This window comes from Coturnix japonica, chromosome 3 (genome assembly GCF_001577835.2).
Source record: "Coturnix japonica isolate 7356 chromosome 3, Coturnix japonica 2.1, whole genome shotgun sequence".
Classification (NCBI taxonomy): Eukaryota; Metazoa; Chordata; class Aves; order Galliformes; family Phasianidae; genus Coturnix; species Coturnix japonica.
Window position 1 is genome coordinate 40,794,705 of NC_029518.1, and position 16,911 is coordinate 40,811,615.

General features: G+C 38.5%; 1 long non-coding RNA gene across 1 annotated transcript; it reads right to left on the minus strand.

Annotated features, from left to right (window-relative positions):
* Positions 1-224: 224 nt before the first annotated feature.
* LOC107311505 lies at positions 225-12,635 on the minus strand. Its single transcript, XR_001554102.2, has 3 exons — positions 12,304-12,635; positions 4,376-4,462; positions 225-1,205 (listed from the first exon to the last, which is right to left on the minus strand). It is a non-coding gene; the product is annotated as an uncharacterized LOC107311505 (long non-coding RNA).
* Between the last annotated feature and the right edge of the window lie 4,276 nt (positions 12,636-16,911).

Here is a 16,911-nt window from a genome sequence, read left to right on the forward strand (position 1 = left end):
GTAGGAACAGGACACAAGAAGGTGTTCCTATATATTCCTCACAAATTATGCTGCCACTTGACCTCACTGCATGCTGCAGGGACAGGTACTGAGTTTCTGATAGCCCATCATCCACTGAAGTATTTTTTCTACTGCAGGCGGCAGCTGCTACTCAGCCAAAAACATCTGAACGTTTCTGAGGTGAAGCTGAAAATTCAGACTGTTATATAGGAACTTCCTATTTGTTGTTAAATAACTCATTTTAATTCCAAATCCACTCTGTCAGTTCAAAAACACAATTAAAATACTTGCCACTGGAATACTTTAATACATTTTTATAAATGTATCTGTATATATACTAGTTTATTACTTCAACTCAAATTTGTTTTGCAGTTTACAGGAAATAAAATTCCCATCCCTACTCTTAAAAAAGCTTCTAATTCTCTGCATTCTGTTCCACTTCAGAATGCTACAGATAGCAAGCCAGCAACCAGAACAGGAAAATAAGACATGGAAAAGTGGGCAGAGACAAAAAGATGTCTGCTTTGGAACTAGCAATGGAAGTTGACACACTCTTGTTCCAAACGCTACATGACACATTGTCATGGAAATGTCATGTTGAAAGAAAAAAGAGTGGAGGTCAACGACAATAAAAAGTTTCAGAGAAGAATAGAAGTATCAGTTCCACCTTTCTGTCCTGCAACAGAGCGACTTCTTCCATATCAGTTTTATCAAATGTTGTCTATCCTGCCCTTAAGATACCTTTTCAGATGTTCTGCTCCAAGGCTTTCTTGTTCTGACAAAGCAGATTGCTTTTCACATTTATCCTGAGTCTTTCAAACTTCAAGTTTATCCATCATGAGCACAGACCCTTTCATCTTCCGAAGGTTTCTATGAAGCCTACCACAGAAATGCAAGTTTCTCTTGACTTCAAAAAATCTACTTCTTGCAAGCTTGCCTCACAGATAGTATTTTAAGATAATTGATCATTCTTATTGGTCTCTCTGAAACTGGAAGTACAGTTTTGATCCCAAGCCCTACTCCTCTTGCGAACAACTGGAATATTCCATCACTTTTTCTGAATAACTGCCACGCATTCAGCTATTTTCCACTTCATATTTCCATAACTGTTTTGTCTGGATAAAATTAAGGTCTTCATTTCTTTCTTGATTGTTCCTCTAATTTCTAAAGATAATGTGGAGAGCTCTTCCTGTCCTCACGGGTACCTGAAACATGGTCAATGTTAAGTATTTTATCAAACAGCAGGATCACGAACACTGAGTGTTGGTAAGTCTTACTGGTAAAGAAATGGGACCTCTGAGGTCAAATGCCAGTACCACTGTACATTTTTCAGTGTTATCACTACTTCCTTCTTGAAAATGGCAGCATGCAAAGTATTGTCAAGACTAAGGACAACTGGGCTGCTTTTTCTCTCTCTGCTGAGGACCCTTCCTCCTCTATGATGCCTATAACCACTTATGACTTTCAGTTGTCAGCTACCTCCCTGGCCTTTTTTTTTTTTTTTGTCTGTGGAGCTAAGAGCTTCCACAGAAGAAATTCTGATTTTAATCTGCAGCCATGACTCCAGGCAGAGTCTGCCTTAAGAAGGCTGTGTAGTTCTGGGCTTCTCCAAGTGTTTCCAAATAGTGTTCAGTGCAAACAAGCTGCTGTTAGGAGATCTTTAGCTAGAGGCAATTCACTCTAAACCCTGTGAGATTTCACAGTCTTGCAGATCACAATTCATTTAACTCCTTCCCCATCTTCATCAGTTCTTACTTTCGTGGATTTACCAGAGCTGGAAGGGTTAAGAACAGCCTTCCTGTTGGAATAGTGCGTGGGAGATAAGCTTTCAACATACACAATTTTACACTGGACTTTGATAATTTTGCACATGTGATAGTAGGTATGATTCTCCAATTACAGGGAAGTAGTCTGAAGGTCCTTTTCAGTCCTGCATTCCTTATCTTCTTTGTAACCCTTTCATAACACAAACAGTGGGGGTTGAATATGCAGAATCTGAGATTCTATCTACATTGTCCGTAATTTCCAGCAATGCTATCTACATCTTTAATTAGATAAAATGAGGCAAAAAAAACCCACCTCAGAATAACAGCATGTTAAGAAAGATTAGAGTGCCTTTACTTTTCCCATTACTCGGTACAAACCTGTAAATATTATTTTCTAAGTTCTATTTTTAATGTATGTTACTTACTCTAAAAGCTTTGGGTATTGAGACTGAACATTTCAGTGAGCACACTGCAGGATCAGATCTCATGTAACACCAAATATGATAGTGTGGTCATTTAGACAGTAAATATGTCTATTTTAAATCTGTAGTTGCGTTTTTAAGGTACATTAACAAGCACATCAGCATACTTTGTACAATTTTGTTGTGTATCTGTAGGACAGTTAGACCAGTTTATTTTTCCTGCACCATTTCTCCTCTTATAAAGAACTGGTCTTCAAGCCAAGATGATGCATATCTCTTATGTCTTAAAATCAGTATTTATTTTTTATTTTGAAGTCCTTGTCAGGCAGGTTAAGCCACATTTCCTTTTCTTGCTACTGCTTAGAGATTTAACCTAAGTCTTACTCCCACCTGAGTACGTATGCCACTGAAATTCTTTTCCATTCCATTTAAACCAATTAGAATGCACGTCTTTATGAGCAAAACTGCATAAGCAGCTGAATTGAGATTGTTTTGAAAATTATAAGGAATTTGGATTAGACATGGAGAGAATTACAGATGGCCCATAAATTCATCAATTTACACATAGGCTGCTCTGAAAATAATGTTTCCTAGTATTTCTGTGTAAACTACAACAGATAAGAAGAGCACGATAGCAGCATTTGATGCAGAAAATTCTCAGCTACAACACACTATCTTTCAGTGTAGTCAACACCATTAGCTATGCATTTTCACCAGTCATAGGACAAGTGCCTGCATTCTGCACTCATAAATATCTGCACCAGTGGAGGTGACCCACTGTCACCTCTGCTGAAAGACACCATCAACCACCTCACTGAGCATTAATCTCTCAAATCTAACTCATGAAAAAGTACAGTTTATGAATTTTTAGATCTGCGTATGAAACTTTTCCTTCCCTAATGAGAAACAGATTTGGTGTGCAAAAGTGAAGTTTAAATGCAAATGTTCTTGCCAGATGCCATCTGCTACGTGACGTCTTTCCAAATACCCTTGCAAACACCTTCTGGTCTTTATTCTCAAATATTCCTGCAACTGCTTACTAATTAGTCTGAATTTTTTTAACTAACTTTTACCTATTTCCAGAAGGTATTGCTTGTTTATTTGTTTGCTTTAATTGATAAACTTAGACATGTACTAAAATTAAGTAACTTATTTCAGTTGCGCATTACAGATGCAGATATGCCAATGCAGTCTTCCAGTGTAAAGGAGTGCTATTGAGAGAGATAACACCATGGAACATCACCTTTAATTACCACTGAAAAAACAAGCCAAACCTGGAGCTCACTCATGATGTATCATCACTGTAGAACAGCAAGGAATTTCCCAAAAGGATGAGGGGCTTTTTGCATTTCTATGTTGTGTTAGCCTGTTGTTCTACCCTTTCCCCACATGCTGGGTTAAGCCACAACAATGCGTTCAAACTTTTAAAATGTCTTTTATTTTTCCCCCACAAAACTCAAATTGTGGACTATGTGTAAATGAAGGATGTCCCTTTAAATTGCCCTTGAAAATTTAAGAGTTGACATTACTCTTCCAGAATGTGCTCAGGAACAGTCATTCATGAATATGGTAAAACAGCTGCCTACTCTCCAAAAGTATCTCTTTATAAACACTGGAGAGCTGTAATAGTCCTTAAAGTGCTTCAGAGAGTAATAGATGGAAGACTTAAACAGCTTAAATATTTACCAATGGTCAAGAATGTGTTTTACGTGACAAAGCAATCACAATGGCTATCAGGTCTACCCTTAGTTGTAAAAGGCAATGGAAATGACTAAACCAATGTAACTAATGTGAGTTGTGTCTTCTACAGTCCCATCTCTCATTTTTTCTTCAAATCCATTACTTCTTCTCATATTAATCCTTGTTCAATCCTAGTAAGAGCTTATCTCCTATTTTCTCTTCTATCCCAAATTATACTTTTTTGATCAACACATTTGTTTAATTTTCATCATGAAAGCTTTCTAGCTATGAAGCTGTTGGACATTTCATCACTGTTCTGAACTAAGGTGGAGAAAATAATTGAGACTGGTCTTATTTCTTTTCACTTGCTAAAGATCTATGTCCTGTCATATATAGTAAAGAAACAAATTAATACCATTTGTGTACTTTACACATCATCTGTTCTGCGAAATGTTCCCACACATATTTGCAGGGCTCCATACATGAGCCAAGGTGCATCATACTCACATTGCTGGGGATCTGAGAGAGAATTACTGCTGAGATCCAGGTAGAGATATAGACATATGGTAAAGCGGTGCAACGGCCCGTTATGTTCTGAAAATAAAATGGTAAGACAAGATTAAATAATAGTGCTGAAAGATACTGAGTACCCTCTGCAAAGCCTTGCTGCAGCAATTTTTTGAGTTTATAACACACCTGCAAATGGGCATACACCCAGATACCCGCCTCTTACAATACTGGGAGCTATCTGAATCTAAACTTTGGATTTAAAAATTATGTGTGATTCTGCTGGATGGCAAAGAATATGAAATATCTGTGGAGAAAAGGCACTTAGTACGTTTTTACTTTGAAATGGGCCGCTAATTCTAACTGCATCCTAAACAGCACAGTGGAGCCCTAGAAAAATATTTTTGTACTATATGTGATGGTTGATAGCAGCACCTACAAATCAACGTAATTTTTGAACTGGTATTTTTAAAGGTTTATTTAATTTTAAAGGTTTATTTAATTTACTTCTGAGCAATTTTTTCTCAGAATATCGTCAATCAAAAAACTTCTTCATGTAAGCAGGAGTGAATAAAATACTTCCATCTGCTTATTTCCATTTATCTTGGAATTTAGCCCAATCTAGTTCCCCAGCAGTTCTGTTTCTTCTTCTAGCACACTTTAACGTGCCTTATTCCAAGTAGAGTCTGCAATTGCTCTAGTACTTCATTTTCAGTCTTCTGCTTGATTTGTGTTGTTGTGTGATTCATTACCCCCCTGGTCACAGTTTTGGACTTATCTTTGGCTCTTGCCTTAGACTCTAAAGTAACTGTTAGAATGTGGATTTGACTGGAATGTGCATAAATAGCAAGACAAACAATGCACTAACATCAATCTAGGAAAGATCTTGATCCAATTTCCAACAGATACAGCAAACTGAAATGGAACTCCAGACTTTTGCGAACATTTCTAATATTGATATTTTACAATATTAACATCATATTTCTAGCCTTCCAAATATAAACATTTGCTACATTTCACTCTTAGCAAAACTGTTTTTCAGCTCTGTAATATGCACCTGTTCATCCACAAAAGCCTATAAAGTAGTTAAAAACAAACAAACACAATAACTAGAAATCTTCTCACTCTCTTCGAATCTAACAGAGGAGATGAGCAGAAGACTTAGAGGACTTTACACTTTACCTGGACACTACTATTTAAAGCACTGATGGGATATGATGTGGGTGTACAAACCATGCAAAGAAAAATTTAATGGTCTTCAGCCTTTCAAAATATGAGTTACATCGTGCATATCAGAGCAATAACCTTTTCAGCTTTTATAGTACTATGAAAACTGGACTAAGTGTTCTTAGATCTAAGGAATTGTTGGTGTGGACCTACTCAAATTCCATTGGATTAAGAGGCAACAAGGCAGTGCCAACACTTAACAAAATCCCAATCTCTGTCTTGTTCTGCTTCTCAGGTGCCCTTATAATCCTCCATCTTCTGCCTGCCTCTATCGAGCAACTCTTCTCCTACGTTCATTACATTTTCTTACAAAGTAATGGTTTTGAGATAATTAAAGAAGTATGTGTTCAGAAGATAGACTTGTCATAAAAGAGAATGTTAAAAAAAAATTAAAAGTTCAAAAGTTTGATTTTGCATTAGTGATAGAAATTAGGAAAACATGAAGCTGAGGTTTTGTGTTCTTTACTCATTAATTTTAAGAGCACTGTAGAAATCTTGAAGAAGATGTTTACGGCCCTCAGAGCTACCTAACAGACTTCCAGAAAACTTGGGAATACTGTCAAATCTACAAGTGGGGTAATTATGTTAGTACCACTGGTTTATATAACTTTTTGTTATGGACTATATATAACTCTTATATAACTCTTTAGCTTGGACTACTAAAAACAAGTCAGATCAGGAGCAATATTGCTTCACCAAGGCCTGAAAATCTACAAGAAGAGTTTGTCATTGTTGCCTTTGCTACTCTCCTTCAAGTAGTTGTAGGGCACTACAGGATCTTCTATTACTCTCCTCCTTGTAAGGCTGAACAAGCCCAACTTTCTCAGTCTCTCCTCTAAGGCCACATACTGCGTGTGTCCTAACCCTGCTGGCTGATTCTCCTCAGATTCTCAGACTCCTTTCTGAACTGATGACTCACAGTCAGACATGGGATTTCAGATACAGCATCATCAGCTCTGGATAAAAAGGGACAAAACCTCCCTTGTTCTGCTTTTAAGGCACTGCCACATGCAATGTGTCTGTTGTTCATCCCATACTCTTTGCAACTTGCAGGCTCTTTTTGTGACATCCTCCTCAACAAACTTCTTCCTAGCACAAAGGCTTCTTGTATCCCTGGCGCAGATGTGGGTTCAGCACTCCCCTACTTCAATGTCATCTTCAAATGTGATGATAGTAGAAGTCAGGTACATCATTTGGGTCACTACTGAAGATACTGACTGTTTGTGTTGTAGTTTTGACCCTTGGGTACCTGAGCTTATTGTGTCTCAGGCAGATAGCAATTCACCAATAAATTTGAGCCATACAGTCCTTCCAGCTGTGAACTCACCTAACCCACATACAACTCTTCAGGCTGAGATTTTGCAGTTGTGCAGTAGCTTCATTTTTCAATTAGAAACAAAAGACACGGAGCTTCAGAAATGTATAAAAATATGATGTGCGCAGTTGTGTGCCATCTCATTGTGTGCCACTGTATCTTACAGTACACCATTTCCCATATTCCTTATCTCTTTTGCACACAGTTTGACTACAGATTAGAAACACTATCTTAATCTAAGTGGCTACCTACAGCACTCACCACCAAAAGCAGAGAAACAGGTATTAAGTCAAATTTGTTCTGACAAGGTTGTGTGATATTTAAATGAAGATTCTGTCCCATTAGCAAAAAAATATTGAGAATTAAAGCCCTACCTGTGAACAGTTGTTAGCATTTAGTGAAAAGCTCAGTCCAATATCCAAGCTTTCTAGCTGGAAACTCCCTGTACAAAGAATTGAATGGAAATTCAAAATCTGAACCATTCTTTCCCCAGTCTTTGAACCAAATTTCATACTGAGCGCCCACTAAGATGTTTCTCCATTTTTGTACTGACGTGGAGTGATATTTCTCTAAGCTTGCAATAATCACTCCAGCAACCAGAAGTGAAAAAAAACACTGTGAAGGCACCACTGGTTTACAGCACAAAGGACTTTCCATCTAATTTGGGTAGATTTTTCTAAGCTTGGCTTTAGTAACTTAAGCTTTTCAAATACATGTAAACTTCCTTCCTCCTCCTCCTGCTACTTCCAAGTCAAATGTTTTCTGATACCCTTTACTAAATCATTTACAAAAATTCCATCTCAAAGCCTATGAAGACACCTACTGAGGCAAAAAGCGCAAGCAGGTCTTGCTGATTTGAATAAAGAATATGAAATAAGGCCAGAGGACAAGAGTTCCCCTCAATACAAAGATTTTGATAATACCCTATTTTGTATTTTAAGATGCAGGCTTTTGGGAGCTTGGTTGTTTGTGGTTTTATTTATTTATTTATTGTTTATTTTAAAATTATATGGGTGAAGATTGCATCCTAAAGCAGACATAATCACAGTCACTGTGACTGCAAATAAGATATGCAATAGCTCTGAATTTTTGGATGAAGCTGTGAAAACTTTAACTTCTAACCACTAATTGTTACACAGATGCCCGTCAGGTAAGAGAAGCCTGGGATCACATAACCAATCATTTACTATTCTTATTGCAAGCCTCCCAAAGCTATATTGCTCTTAGAAATTTACTTTCCCAGGTCTTTGGTCCTCTCAGTATATTCATTGCTTCAAACAACTCTGCTAGGAGAATAGAAAGAAGGCAGCAAGGTTCCTACACATCCTGTTGTGCCATTTGTTTTGCTTCTAACCCATTAGGAAGACATACATAGAAAAGGATTTTTCCAAAAGCTAATTAGCCATCACTACTCAAAAGTAACCCAGAGATACAGTGAGAATTCAGTATTGGCACCCCTTGTCCCTCATGTTATACACCAGTAAGTCTGACCAGGATGCTCGGTCAGGTAGGCCCTGGTACTTGTATGCATGTGGCCATAAAACTGTGAGTAAATAACATCTATGACAAAATAAGTGTGAATGGGTAAAATCAACACCGTTAGACCTTTTTTTAAACTATCACCTTCTCCATGCTGAGTTTTTTGTGTTTTTTTTTTTCCCCACAGCATTGATTCCTGCTGTGCAGACTACAATGCAGCACAACAATGGCTGTGAATAAGCCTATTTAAATACCTGAACAGATTCTGTTGAACACTGCACTGACCCTGCTACCCCACATCAGAATAGGATCCAGTCTTTTCTCTAGATTTCAATAACCCTGGAATGTATGACACAAAAATGGTATCTCTGATAAGCTTAGGAGTACCTGAGCCAGATGCTGTTAAGGTGAACTACAACAGATGAAATTTCTTGTCAACGTGACTGCTTTGCTTTTACACCAGAACAAAGTTCAAGGATCTTTCGGGTGAGTCACATCCATGACAGAGACAGGTTAAGAGAGGACAGGGAGGATTTCAAGAGAAGAAATATAAGTGAAGTGACTTCCCCCCCCCCCCCCCCCCCCCCAAATATCCCCACACATCATTCCACAAAAATATGAAGCATAAATTTGAAATGAATTGAAAAATGAAAGAAAATAAGAGGTCAGTCTTAACTCCTTGCTGCCTCTAGAGTTCTTCATAGCACACCAATTTATATTTCCATAATAGACAGGGAAAAATATCTTCCCCTGCCAAAGCTTAGGTTGTGCTGTTTTTTTACCCTTGTGCAGCTGCAGTGATATATTTGATGATTCTGTGATTTGCTTCTGTGCCCCTTTCTGCTCATTACTGATTACCAGTGTGATGTCACTAACATATTTACATTCTTTCTTCCAGAATACAGAAGCAAACTGGTAGCTTTTCTTCTCCAAAATGGATTTCTAATGTGGAATGCATTTGGGAGCATTTATTGTTATTCATCTGAAACACTTTATCTTTTATGGGAATTTCTTGTTACACTTCTTCGATTAACAACATAATGGGAGTCAGCTGGTCCTGGGAATGGACTGCCCTCTCCTGGAAAGCCATATGCATATTTGAAGCATGAGATTCTAAGTACTACATTGAATTTATATTATATTCTAAAAATACATTTTTTAAAAAAGTTATCCACAATAAATTACTGCAAATGAACACTGATAAGTAGTCAAACTGACGGCTTGTTACATTCTTTCGATATGCTCAATTTCTCAGTGTATCCTACAATACATAGGAAGAACCCATTCAAAACATCCTGCTCTGCATGTAGCTGAACCTTACACATTAATAGCTCTCATGGAAACCTACAGAACAGTTGCATTGTTCTAGGTCCTTTGTATTCTCAACATTTTCACTGACCTCCTCCATTATTATTAATGGCTACACTTCAAGATTTCTCGCAGTGGCTGCCAGAGGTCATGAAGGCATGAAGCTAAATTGCTGGATGCCAAGTTTCTTCGTATTTGGGCTTGGGACTTGTGAAAGACTCTTTCAGTCAGGAGGACTTGGCAATGGCAGTTTACATGCTTTGGAACCTACCTGGCAGCCATCACAGGGACTGCTAAGGAGGAACATTATTGTCTTTCCCAGCTGCTATGCATATGCAAGTAAGTTGACTGCTTACTGATAATTTATGATATGCAACAGAAGAAAACAATCTGCAAAGCATTTTAGGACAACTTACTCTTGACCATACTTTATAATATTAAATTAGGAAACTATCAGATCTCAGTGGCTATTTTAATGTTTCGTTTTGCATTTCTATATTCATTCTTCAGTAGCTCATTCTACCATGGTCATCTCTGCATCCACACAACATCATTTCTCCCAGTTTGTGTCATAAAAAAATAGTTGTCTGTCTGCCAATATAGTGAACTGCAATCATTAAGACAATGACTGTCAAGCTGTCTAGAAGTGTCAATAGATCCAAAAGATCATCTGCCATTCATAGCCCAAGGAATAATTTTTACCCTGTGAGTAAATAACAGTTACCTTGGACTAGATTCAAATATTCATTGCACAAGATTTTCATCACCCTGCTCTTCTCCTTGGAGAGAAGGGAATAGACTGAAATCAGTTTTTAAGGACTTCGGGCTGTTTGAACTGTGAATTTTGCAGACTATTATTTGGTCGCATTAACTCTTCAAAAAAAAAAAAAATGTGCTTTGTTATCTCTGCAGTCAGAACAGGTTTCAAAGGCCAATGCAACTTTCATCTCTCATCTTCAGCATCTATTTTCCAAATTTCAATTTTAAAATTGCTATTGCTAGCAAGGACACGCATGGCAGAGCACTCTTTCATCCCTGTCCTAAAGGCAGCTTCCCTGTATATTATCACTTAAAATGTTATTGTGTCTTTTATCCCATATCCCCAGTTATTACTTGCGCTCTCTCTGAGGACCCAATAAAGCTTTGGAACAAATAATCCAGTTATTTCCCACACTGGATATTCTGTACAAATGAAGAAGGGTAATTGTAAATCTGTTCCTTTAAAAAATGTGTAGAACTTACTGGATTTATTATAATAAATGTACAGCACAGTAGAAAGAGAATAATGGCACGAGAGTTATTAATATTGAGCAAGTTTTCTAACAAAGTAAAATCCTAACAATTGATATCATGCCCACTATCTTGGCAACAGCTAAGCAGATGATATATAGCAGAGATGACTCCGCAGAGTGAACAGTTTTTAATCATTAAGATATGCACTTTACATACATATTTAAAAGTAATATCAATTAGAAGATATAGGCAGTAGACTTTGGCTATTTTATTTGATTGAATAATACTGCATTAGAACCACTCATTAGAAGAATAACAATAGTCTGACGTGAATTTCACAAGCATTTTGACTTATGCCTCATGAACACGAGACTAACACATCTCTATTACTTTACTTACAAAGCTTTCAAACCCAATTAAGATAAGCAACATCCATTGCAAACCTATTAATACACTATAAATGCAGTTGCCCACATTGCTCCCCTAAAAAAGAAAATCACTTTTATTTCATCTTAATCACCATGTGTGTCTATGGTTTCACCTGTGCTGTACTTAGTAATTCTATAGGTATGTCATAGTAACTGACAATATTTTTGTTTGGGTCTTTCAAAAACCAATTTTATTTCTGTGTTGATCCCCTCTGCCATTTTTGCTAGAATATCTAAATAGCAAATATGCTATCCATGTCTAGTTACTGCATCAAACACAGTACAACTAGCCAGTTAAAAATGGTGATTCTCCCACTGTATTTAGAATTGTGTTGGTCTCACCTTGAATATTATGTGCAGTTCTGGCCTTCACAATGTAGGGAGGACATCAAGATCCTTGAAAACATTTAGAGAAGGCACTAAAGCTGGTAACAGGGCTGGAAAGCATGCTCTGTGAGGAGAGGCTGAGAGCATAGTCTGGAGAGCCACAGTCTCTAGTCTGGAGAAGAGGAAGCTGTGAAGTGACCTCACTGCTCTCAGCAGCTCCACAAGGAGGGGAAACGCAAAGTACCAATAAAAGGATGCAAGGGAACAAAGCTTTTTCCAGAGGAGCCTCAGACTGGATGTCAAGAGAAACTTATGTGCCTTGAGGCTGGCCAAACACTGAAACAGGCCTCCTAATAAGACAATTGATGTCTGACACCCAGTATTCAAGAGGCATTTGGACAACACCCTCTTCAATATGCTTTCTCTTTTGGTTAGCTCTGAATTGGCCAGGCAGTTGGACTAGGTAATCTTTGCAGGTCCTTTTCAACTGAACTGTTCACTCATATTCCATTCATAACAATCAGAAAGGTCAGTGTGGAGGAAGGGCAATACGGGAGCACAGTAACAAAGGGACTAGCACAGATGGAATGGATAGGTGGAAAGGTGCTTACCCATCTCCAAAAAAGCAGGCTCGCAAGGAAAACTTCACAAGAGATCTCCAACCAGAGATCCTTCCCTAGTAGCAGACAGTCCTTAAATGAGGTCTAAGAGAGGTGTAGCCAGGCTCCACCCCTTCTGATCACACAGATGAATTGCTTTCACCTGCGCTCTCAGGGCTGACCAGGTCCTTTCCTCAGGTGCTCAATCCATGGATCAGGCTGTAACTCAACAGTTCCTATACACCATTCCATCCTACTCTTTATAGCAGCCATTGTACTTTAAAAAAATTGTTCAAAATATCGAATTGCTTTTAAAAATAACTTTTCAAGCACTATCCTCTGTCAAAAACAAAAACAAAAAAACCAAACAAACAAACAAAAAAAAAAAACCAAGCTTCTTCATCAGCCCAGTTGACATGGCTAGAAATCTGTTTGATTTCCTAAAAAGAGTGGCCTGTGACTGAATATGCAGCTGATTACTCCCCACTTTTACTGGGGAGAAAGAGGCATGGGAAAGAAATGCTTTCCTCAAATGAGAAAGAATAAGATTCCTCTTAAAGGGAGGTCTTTTTAGGGCAGAAAAATAAGCTTCAACATGGTACCTGAGACAGATACATACAGGGGAGACAAAGAAAATGCAAGGCTAAATATTCCAGTCACTTGTGCACGTAAGATACTGGCCAGTATGTAGCTCATTGTGGCCTTACTCACAGTTTTGACATTTACTTTCAGGCCAGTATAACTTGGACTAAGAAATGTCATAGCAGATTATTATCTCCTTAGTTAATGAAATGTCTAAGAGGAACAAATAAGCTTGTCCCAAAGTTTCCAAGAGGTGATTGCAAAAATACTCCTTGTGCCAACCCAGCTCCTAGTTCTGCACCATGCAGGAAAGGAAATGATGATTGTAAGCATGGAGAAAATCATGGAAAAGGTCCTTATGAGAGTTATATTTGGATGTCTGCAGGCATAGAGATAACAGGCAGCCAGGTGTCTTGAATATTCAGCTTCTCCATTGGAAGAAACTGCTTTCACTGACTTTTTCTCTCCAGAAACGCCTCTAGTCTTGGATTCTTCCCTGCAGTGAGTGCTGAATGCCAACTTGGCCTGTGGAGAATAGGAAAGCACATAAAAGATGTGAAGCTAAACAGATATTTTCTGAGTAGAAGGCATTTATAACAAAGGAAACTGCACTGTGTAGAGTAAAAGGATTTTTAGTTATGACAAGGTGCAAGATAGGGGAAAAAGCTCCTGTTGCCTCAGTTCCTTAACCTGTGGTTGTCAGAACTTCAGAGGCACCACCAGCCTTGCCCATCTCTGCCCACTCCCAAGCCCAGTCCCCACATCAACCCAGGGCAACAATTCCCAGTGAGATGGAACGAACGGGAGGGACAGGCTGCAGATCCTGCCCTAATGGAACCATGGGCAGCACCTGCTCACCCTATCCCCAGTTCCTTAAGAAGCAAAATGGTTTTCTCATTGTCCTTGCCATGAGGAAAGTCTGATGTCTCCACAAAGCAATTCCTGTGATGGGCAATATTTTGAGTCCAGGCCAGACGAAGTACAAGAAACGGCTGTCAGTGAAAGTGGGGTAAGGCAGCACAACTCACTACGGGCTTCTGTGAAGCACCCTCCAATCAGACCTGCTTCACAGCCTTCAAGAGCTGACTATCTTTATTCACCCCTGTAGAACTCACACTATCTCCAGCCCTGCCGGGGCTTGTTTCACAGCAGGAGCTGATTAAAACGTCTCGTGCAGAGCTTACTTAAGCCAGGCATTCTTGCAGCCAAGGATCTGGAAGGATGCACTTAGCCTAAGGCTTCCCGTCTGCCAAGAGTGTGCTTATCACCTGAAGTGTCAGAGCAGGTGCAGATTCAGCCCATCTAGCTTTGGCTGCAGCTATGTTGATGACACTTGTAGACCACTTACAGGAGAAGGTCTACTGTACAGCAAAAAGGTGTCTAGGTTAGACATAAAAGGTGTCTAGGTTAGACATCTGTAACAACCTAACTGCAAGGATAGCTGTTAGCTGCTTCTTGAAAAGGGTGTGAAGACACCAGGTTGGGAGGTCATTAACTGGCAACTGTTCAGCCAAGAGAATCAGCATCTTCTGACCATTAATAGGGACGTAACTCTGATTGTGCTCCATTTGAACGATCTGTACTTCAGATGGGTCATAATCACATAAAAAAAAATGACTGGAGATCATGCAAGCTAAACTGAGCATCTGTCTCCTATTTAAGAATGCCATTTAGGTCATATTGGCATTTTGTCTATGTCCATTTTATTATCTGATAATTAATTATTTGGTTATTCCAGGTAAAGAGTTTTCAGCAGAGCTGGNGCCATTTAGGTCATATTGGCATTTTGTCTATGTCCATTTTATTATCTGATAATTAATTATTTGGTTATTCCAGGTAAAGAGTTTTCAGCAGAGCTCTACCAGCTGCAGAGACCAGGACAGCAGGTCTAAACAAGTCTGACTTGCAAGTATTTCTCCTCATAGCTTGAGGGCACTCCTGCTAAAAACAATTGAAGTATCAAGGTGAGGCAACACCCACAGTCACACTTTGTGAAAAGCAGGGGCAAACCAAGAGCTTTTAGTGTGCTCCAGGGCAGAGGGAGCTGTCAGTGGAATGAAATGATGCTTGTAAGATCAAACTGGAAACATTTTGTGTTACTTATATACTCTAAATAAATACCTATATATTTTGAACCTTATATGACTTCCACCTTATAAAATGGTTATGTTTAGCACTTAGTCTTTATTTCACAAAAGAGGGACAGCATGCTGTCTCTGTTTTATAAAAAAGAAACTTGCTACAGTGTTTTGTTCAGGAGCCATCATGAGTGGGACAGGTGTTAACATGTGTATCAGAAACAGCCTTAAGCTCCAGGTGCATGTGAAGCAGACCTATTTCCCCAGGCAGGGAAGTCAAGCTGCTTGACTTATTCTTACCTCCATTCTCACAGCTGTTTAAAAATGCAAGCAACAGGCTGTTTAGTGTGATGCCCCACAGCCACAAGTTAGCCCAATAGGCAGAGTATGCGGATCTCTGACCATGCAACTGCCTCATCTACGACATTTAATTTCTTCACCTCTTTACTCCATATGGTGTACACTCTTCAGGGCTGAAACCCTTTATGCTTTGGCCCTGGTTTCAGGAGGCTCCGATGTTAATAACAGTCATCATCACTAGCATCATCTGGAAAAAATAAGGACAAAGGAAGTATTAACTAGAACAAGCAAGTTTTCACCTCACCAAAATCAAGGTAGCAAAATTCATAACAATGTCTTTCACATGTAGTGGAAGAATGGAGCTAGGTCCCGCTCTGAGCTTAGCATATATAACAGTGCACTAACGGACTCCTTGATTAATTTTTGTGCTTTTACATATTGGGGCAGAAGCAAAAAACCATTAATGAAATTTAGAGGATACTGCATTTACTCTCCTTAGAAACCAGCCTGAAACTGGGAATGGTGTGGCCAGACCAAGAAAATGTGCGGTATAACACTGAAAAACAAAACAAAAGGCCAATAAATATTAAGTTGTGATGACTCACTACATGCTCTATGACTTCTTGTAGTTGATTTCTCACTCGTTGCTTCTATCAATGTGTCCTTTCCAGAGAGAAAAACTGGAGATTTGAGAAAGTACAAAGTACTCTAGAAACTGGTTCTTTGAAAGGAATTTACATCTGAGAGGCAAATGATAACATATCTATATTTCATGGAGATTGTGACTCACATTATTTGTTTCAGGCAAGTATAAAAAGCCATGTCTCAGCTAAATCTTCTGTTATTATTTCCTCACAGAAGGACCTTTCCTTGACAAGAAATCAAATGATTTCTCACTCACTGGTTGGGAAATACTATCATTTTCTTTTCTGTTCCTAAACTTGTTTTCCTACAAGAGTAGAAATCAATGTAGCAATTTAGAGAATACACAAGGCCTTTCTAAAAGCCCTCTAAAGCAAGCAGAAATATTTCCATGCCACTGATGGACTTCACTAAATCGGTAGCTTGAAGCATCTCTTTGATTAATGGGCAAGTCTTCTGTTATCAAAAGAAAAATGCACACTCTAAGCCAGTACAGCAGAGCTGCATGATGTTCCCAGTGAAAATTTAAAACAAACAAGCATGTGCAAATCTGTTTCTTTCTCCAAGCTGAAAGCCTGTGTAAAGTCTTTTATTATTTTGCAATTTGACACCAGGCATTAAAAATCATGTGTTCTGGGTTTTTTTGTTTGGTTGGTTGGTTGGTTTTTTGGTTTGTTTTTTTTTTTGTTCTAAATTCCTGAACAGTTCTGTGGCTCTGTTTTCCCAAATTGATCTAAAAACATAAGTTTGAGCTTGCAACACACTTGTTCTTTTTAAACCATATTTATTTTTGTGTTCAAGGGACTATTCCTTCTTATTATAAGTTTTCCAGTGTAGTTGAAATCAGTGCAGTGCCATCATAAATTTTGTTGTTCTTGTTATTCCAAATAGGTGCCTTTATTTTCCACCACATCTTAATCTTTATTTTTCCCCCCACAGCAATAATGTTACATTGGGCTTTTTTCCTGCTATTCTTTCTCATTCTATTTTTTCCTCTGTCCTTTATGTTTGCACGCTG